This window comes from Triticum aestivum, chromosome 5D (genome assembly GCF_018294505.1).
Source record: "Triticum aestivum cultivar Chinese Spring chromosome 5D, IWGSC CS RefSeq v2.1, whole genome shotgun sequence".
Lineage (NCBI taxonomy): Eukaryota > Viridiplantae > Streptophyta > Magnoliopsida > Poales > Poaceae > Triticum > Triticum aestivum.
In genome coordinates, this window is record NC_057808.1 from 564,086,954 (window position 1) to 564,095,124 (window position 8,171).

Genomic DNA, 8,171 nt, shown 5'->3' on the forward strand with positions numbered 1-8,171 from the left:
AGAAGAAAGAGGAAGACAAAAGGAAGAAGAAGAAAAAAAGAAGAAAAAAGGAAGAAGAAAGAAACCAAATGAAAACCAAAAAGAAAAACAAAGAAAACAAAACAAAATACTTGGCAGTGCTCAATAATCTTATTTTTTAATTCCTCCTCCTCTGTGTCCCCTTAATCTTATTTTTTAATTCCTTTATACTTAAAGAATTTTTACTACATGCAGGAGTGACATATGGCGGACGATAGAGCCGAGCCGCTTAGGGATCCGGAGGCTGAACGTTATTTAATGGGCATCATCAACAACGAGATTCCTTATGTGCCGGGCTCAGAATATGAGCAACAAGAGGATGTAGTCTCTTCTTTTCTGAACCTTGACGGTGGAACAGAGATTGTCGATGATCAAGAAGGTGAAGGAACGGACATTGTCGACGGAGGTCAACCGTCAACAAACGACGATCTCGAATTGCAAGTAGCAACCACCTCCGGCGAGGTATATATATACATTGAGCCTCTCGTGATACAAACTTACTGAAATGTGAATACATATGTATTAACGCGCGCGACTCTCTTTCTTTTTTTAGCCCTCCGGATCGAGTACGACAAAGCGTGGCAAATCCAAGGCGATGAAAACAGGAGAAACATATGCCATTGAGGTTGTCAGTGAAACCGGCAAGCCCCTACAGCACACCTCAAAGTTTATCAACCAATGCGGAGTCGTTGTTAGAGACAACGTCCCGATCACCGTCGAGGAATGGAAGGAGCCAAAGAAGGCACGTCTTGGTTTCAGTTTTGTCGACAAGAGAACCAAAAAGGATTGCTGGAGAAAGCTTATGGAACATTTCATTCTACCTCCGGAATACAACAAAGTCGATGAATTCGGTAACGAGGTTCCGGGTGGACGTCAGAGGAGGAGGCTAGTTAAAGAGTTCGCTCTTCAGAAGATGGGCGAAGCATTCCGGAACTTCAAGAAAAATTTAACCCGTGACTATGTCAACAAGGGCAAGACTCCGGATTTCAATGGACAACATGAGAAACTGAAAGATGATTGGCCAGAATTTGTGAGGCAAAAGCAATCGGAGCATTTCAAGGAAATATCGAAAAAAATAAGGATAATGCGAGTAAGAAAAAGTTCCATCATATTATGGGGCCAGGAGGATACCGCCTTTCGGAGCCTAGGTGGCAGAAGATGGAGGAGGACCTGAGGGTGCGAGGAATCCCTCTAGGTACAGAGGGATGGGACCCAAGGGCCAAAAGCTGGTGGTACGGGCATGGGGGATCACTAGACCCGGAGACAGGGGTGTGTGTTCACCGGCAGAGACAGTTTGCTCCCACCCAAGCCCTTATTGACGCAATGACCCAAGCTCAAGAGGGCTTGATCAAGTTCAACAGAGAGAAAGACGCACTGACAACAGCCCTCGGGAATGATGAACACGGAGGACGTGTACGAGGCAAAGGCAAAGTTCCGTGGAAAGTAGGGTTTTCCCAGGACAATGACCCGTACTGTTACAGAAGCCGTAAGAGAAAGACGGACCGGGATGCAGATCTTATGACGAAGTTTGCATCGGAACTCCATGAGTTGAAGCAGACCGTGCATGAACTAGTGAAAGAAAAATCGGCTGCAGGGCCGCATGAAGATCATGAAGCGGATCACGGAAGCCAGCAGCGGAGAAGCAGCGTGGCTTCCACGGATGCCCCGCCTGGTGCTAGTGCACCGATGATCGAGATTCGTGCACCGGAGCCTCACTACCCCGTGGATGATGTAAAGGAGATGAAAGAATGTGATCTGCATTATCCCGTGGGGAACGTTTCCATGAAGGTAGCTAGCGGCAGTGCTTTACCCTGTACACCTGGAGCACTCCACCACAACAACCCCATTGCATATGGCTATGCTCGTGTCATGGTGGAAGACATAGTCCAAGGGTTTGAGGACCTGGAGATTGACAAACCTACACCCGAAGGGGAGAGAAGACTTGGAGATGTCAAGCGCCAGTTCATTCTATGGAAAAAGAAGTACATAGTGTTTCCAGGCGAGGCGCCAAGGCTAGCAAGTCCACCCCCCTCCGATGGTGGTGGTGGTGGTGGTGGCGGTGGTGGTGGCGGTGGTGGTCGTGGTGGTTCACCTACACCTCCTTCACGCCATTCGACGCCGTCCCCCGATCCACAACCTCCGGCGGGTACGACGCCCCCCAATCCTCCTCTGGCGGGTACGACGCCCCCCAATCCACCTCCGGCGAAGAAGCAGAAGCAGGCGGACAACAAGGAAACCCGCTCCTGGACTATTAACCCGGACCCTTATGTACCTAAGACCACAAGGGTACCGGAGCCATCACTGAAGCCTCTCCTCCCAAGGCCTGGGGAACTTAGTGAAGCTGAAACCAAATTGGCCGCGTCTGCTGATTATGAGAAATGGAAGGCGGATATGAAGGCGAAAAAAGAGCCTGAGCCCAAGCAAGTATTCACTGAGAAGCAAAAGAAGTGGGCTAAGGATTTTTTGACGACACCGTCCCAAGCCGAGCTGAATATGCCTGACGACTATGGACATGAACTTCGTAGGCAAGCAAAAATATTGAAGGAGGAGAAAGAAGAAAGTAAAAAAAGCGGGAAACAAGTTGACCAGCTCGGGATGCAGAAGAAACAATCGATCCCCCCGCTCATAGTGAAAGCCGGTCCGGAAGAGGACCCCGAGATCATAGCAGCTGCGGCAGCTGCGGCAGCACATGGATTGACTGTACCGGGTGCCATGAAACAAGCGTCCGAGATTGGTTTGACTCTTCGTGCCTTCTTAGGCCTTGAGGATGCGCCAGTATGTGAGATAGCATTACAATATGTGCGGAATGGGCCTCTCGTCGAGCCTGCGCGGGAAAAGAGTCTACCACCACAAATGCGAAATCTGCTACGTTGGTACAAGCAATTCATAACATGGGCCGACAAAGAATATGTTTATGCGGATGTTACAGATGAGCATCACACCAAACGGTACTCTGTAGAAATTCATATGAGTGAATTGTTCCAGCTGTTCAATCTGCGTGACCTCGACAAATCTATGCTGAGTTGCTACGTTCTGTAAGTGATTTATTTCTACCTCATCTCGTTCTTCATTGCCTGCACTATATATATATATATATATTGTCCTAACTATATTGTTGCGTACGCTATTATGCAGATTGAAGATTTGGGAATGCAAAATAAGAAACATCCATGATGTTGGGTTCATTGACCCACATATCGTTAATGGACATGTGTTACAACATCACCCTGAAGACGTGGAGAAAGACCTGTACAAGTTTCTTAGAAAGCATCAACTCAAAAGTCATATTCTATTTCCTTACCATTTTGGGTGAGTGTTTCTCTCTTGTGCCCATTCTCTTTTGTTTACTCCATGCATGGTATGTCTAATCGATGAGTTATGCATGACTGTGCATGTAACGTGTCCGCAGGTTCCACTGGATTCTGCTAAATATTGAACTTCACACCTCCAGAGTTCTAATCATGGACTCTATGGATTCGGATCCAAAGCGTTGGGCCGACATGAGAAAAATGCTGCAAAAGTAATTATTTTCAATCATTTGAGCTCTATATCGATCGGTCTCTTTCGTTCATTTCCTAATATCAAGTAACTAATAACTCCCTTGTTCATTTAATTTTCTTTGCCCTGTAGGGTTTGGAGACGGTTCTCAGAAGAAATTGTCGGTGAATTCAAACATGAGCTAGATTTCAGAAGGTTAGTTAATGTGGATAAGCAGCCACCGGGGACCAATCTATGTGGATACTATGTTTGTGAGAACATCCGGAGACACACCTCTGAGCGGAAGGCATCGGATAGCGTGCGGAACGCGACGGATAACTTGCGGAGGAGGCTTAGTCTAGAAGCTCGCTTCCGACCCATTCAAGAAGAATTAGCAGGATTTTTCATGAGGGAAGTCATCAATCCTAAAGGAGAACACTATACCGAGGACGAAGAAATTTATATGCATACCCGAGATTGAAACTTGTTCGAAGTTGTATATGGTCATCCATCCTAATTGTGTATGGAAACTTGTTCGAAGTTGTATATGGTCACCCGAGATTGAATATATATTATATATTCCTCTTGAATTCTTCTTGTTTGAAATTTCATATGCATGTATATAGTAGCGTAGAATATGTGTACTGAAACTTCATCAAAATTAAAATAAAACACAAAATAAAATATAAAAAAATAAAACACTCCAAACTAAAAAGAAACCAGGTTTAGGGGGCTAAAACCCTAAACCTGCGGAGGAGGCCTTTAGTCCCGGTTGGCCACGAGAACCGGGACTAAAGGTCCTCCGCCCCGACGGACCACTGGCGCCCACGTGGACGGGCCTTTAGTCCCGGTCAGCCACAAGAACCGGGACTAAAGCCTTTAGTCGCGGTCCGTAAGAGGCGCGACTAAAGGGGGGGGTCTTTAGTCGCGCATATTTAGTCCCGGTTGCACAGCCGGGACTAAAGGCTGTTGCGAACCGGGACTAAAGGGCTTTTTTCTACCAGTGCTAGTCAGACAGTCCGCCGGCTGTCAGAGGAAGTTCAGATTAAAAGCCAACAGAATGTACATGCAGCTGTTCTGATAAAACTACAGTTCTCTAAGACGATCAACATTCCAAACATTCTGATCCACCATGGCCTCAACATCAACTCCTGTCCATGGCAAAAATGTCAATAAGTAGCTAGCTAGAGAGTTTAGAGGCAGAAGAAAACAATCTGAAGTGATCACATAACAGTTGCAGTGTTATTCAGTTTGCTGTCAAACTTCATATGACATCATAGGCCAGATCACTTGCATTTTCTTCTTCCATTTAAACTGAGTTCAAACATTACAGTAGAAAAGGATTCAATTTCTTTACTACATAAAAATGCTTCAGACTGCATAAAATGCTTCTTTTGCTGTGATAATCCAAAATGCTTCTTTTGAGTACAGTAGCTGTCAAATTTAGCCTATCTTGAGCTTGAGCTTGGGAGTATACCTAGTAATACTAAGTAAACATCTCTAGCTGATGCAAGTGCTTCCCACTAGTAAGTAAGACTAATTTTCTACCTACCTAGTATGCTAATGCTATCATCTCTATCTGCTATCTATCACAATGCTTCTGACCCGCAAAAAAAGCCTATTGTTAGAATGCTGTTAATATGCTTGTTTTTTATTTTGTTGCTAGAGTAAATGAAAATGAGTGTTTAGTTTGTTGATAGAGTAAATTTGGTCTCTTTGCAGATCGACGAGGAGGAGAAGGACCCCCTCAGCCCCGGCGAGCCCTGACCCCGACGTCACCCCCTCAGCCCCGGCGATCCTGACCCCGACGCGCGGTGAGCCACCCCCTCCTTTCCTGTTGTTCTTTAGTTAGGGCCAATTGAGGATTTTTAAAAATTCTTCTATTTCCTAAACTAAAGTGCACTTGATGTTGTGAGACTTGATCATTGTTGCACACATCTGGGTAATGTCAATCCACTTGACATGCATGTGATGACACACATCACTTCAGCACATAGTGCTTATTGTCATTTGCAGGGAAACCGATTGCTAAGTGACCTATGTTTTGCTGGAAATGTTGATTCATTTCCATTTCGGCAAATTACAGGCGCTCTATATGTGCACTTTCTAGCAAAGGTCATGCCGAAATTTTCCGTGAATTTCGGCATGACTTGTGCTAGAAAGTTGGACATATGAAGTGCTCGAGATTTGTCGCGACGGGAATGAAACGACATTTCCGGCAAAACAAAGGTCACTTTTTTGTCATTATTCACTTTATTATATAAAGCTCGATAATTAAACGACTACGACATTGTACCCTAGGAAACTTGACCGACACCGATGAGGCCGGAGGTTCTCAATCCCAATTAGGTCGAGCACACGCCTACCTCGACTTTCTGGCGGATCAGGAGAGACGGCAAGCTGGGTGTCCGGACCCCCTTGTCATGATGGATGACGAGAGTGGTGGCTCCGGCGCCAACACTGATGCCACCAACGACACCGGCACTGAGACTGGCGCTGATGATGTTCCTAACTACAGCACGGAAGGTGGGACCTCCCAAGCCAGTGAGGGAAAGAAGGAAAAGAGGACACGACGCCCAAATGAGCTCGGCACCGGAAGACTGGTGGTCACGGCGGTGCACCCTGGCGAGTTCGAGCCAATAGAGCCGCGAGAAGTGGCAGCGTGTCACGGCAACCAACTAGCATGCATCCTACGGGATACCGCTAACACCAACACCACAAAAATACGGAAGAATGAATATTTGAAGAAGCTGCTTCTAACTAGGTTGCACGCAAGATTCCTGTTCCCCGGTCGGAATGACGATGTCAACCCATGGGATGATGATGCCATGAAAAAAAATCAACAACAAATCCCTAGGGAAGTTCAGCAACGTATTGAGCGCTTGGAAAACTAGGGTGAAAAAGGCGATTCAAGTAGACCATGAAACCTACGCCGAGATTGTTGCAGACAATCCGAAAATTATGACAGAGGACTTTGAAAAGTTCAAGGAGACTTGCAATGAAGAAGCTGCCAAGGCCAGGTCGGAGAGAGGCAAGCAGCTGCAGGCAAAGAACATGGGGAACCACCGCCTTGGAAGTCGTGGTTACACGGGAAAGAGGCCCGTGTGGGCTAAGGAGGACGCAGAACGTGAACGTCAGGGGATCCCAGACCCATTGGCTGAGTTCACCGACCAGCAGGAGCACGACTTCATCAGGGCCCGATTCTCGTGGGACCCCAAGAAAAAGATTTTTTTCACCGACGGGCCGACTAGGAAATTCATGAGAATACTGGTAATTATCCTTTTACCACCTTACATATTAGGTTCTGATCAACGAAGTCTACTACATTCTAGTCGCATTCGTAAATGATTCACGGTCCATTTTGCAGAGAGAGCAACACAAGCTTGCGGCCGAGAGCGACTCGTCGACTCAGTCGACTCAGTCGTCGGCGAAGTAGAAGTGGGACACTCCTTTCAACCGGGCCATGGACATAATGATGGGACACCCGCCCGACCAGCGGCCGCAATATGGACGTGTGCACGGTGCCGGGGATGGGGCCACGTGGAAGTACAATTATAACGAGGACCCCGAGGCCAAAAGACAGAGAAAGAAGTTCAGTCAAGTGACTATCAACGAGAAGGTGGCGCGGGCGATGGAGAAAGCAAAAGCTGAGACCAAAGCTGAGATAATTGCTGCCTGTAGATCTGATATGGTGGCTGCCTTTACATGCTTGATTCCAAAAGTGGTCACATGGGTGCAACAAAATCCAAACGCACCACCAAGTGATTTTCCCATGCCCAGCTTCACCGGGAGCAACTCAATGAACACCGCACCCATACTCGTACCAAGTATGGCAACCGCACCCGAACCTCCTCCAGCACCTGCTCCTCCACCCTAGCTCTCACAGCAGCCCTAGCTCCGTCTCGTACCAAGTATGGCAACCGCACCCGAACCTCCTCCAGCACCTGCTCCTCCACCCAGCTCTCACAGCAGCCCTACAAAGACATTGGCTGAGCTCGACGCCCTCACGGTAAATACACGTCGCACCTTCATCAACTCAACTAATTAATTAATCTTCAGTTGCCGTTCTTTTTGGATCTCTAACGCCGCACATGTCTTTGTAGGTCGACTCCACTCCGTGCACCCTCCTTTACAACATGAAGGGCGGGTTGGTGGATGTGGGGAAGGGTACTATAGTGAAGCCTACGGATCGATTGTTTCACCGCCGACAGGTGCCTGATAACGCCTTAAGGGTCTCCGTGGCGAGTGTGAAAGAGGGCAACGAGGGTCTCCCTCGTCCGATACAAACCGATGGAGAGGATGACGAGACCTCCAAGCAGCTTGGCCAATGCAAAAATTGGCCGATCCTGTGGCCGAAAAATCTTCTTCGTGTCGAGGTGACCGGGAGCACACCAACGGGACCTCAGGAAGGTATGACCACAACACCACCTACACAAGTACAACCATCGTCTATGCTGCTTGCTGAGATTGAGAGACATGAGTAAGGAGGGCCAACCGTTCCGGCAGATGATGCCATCTGCCCCATGGAAGAGGATATGGATCATGACATGGAGGAGGCCGATGACCCTCTCCAGTATCTCAATACTGCCTTTGACAATGAAGTAACAATGAGTCAACCATATGAATATGAGATGCATGTACCAGAGCCGGAACGTCCTCGGGAGTGCAAGAAGTCT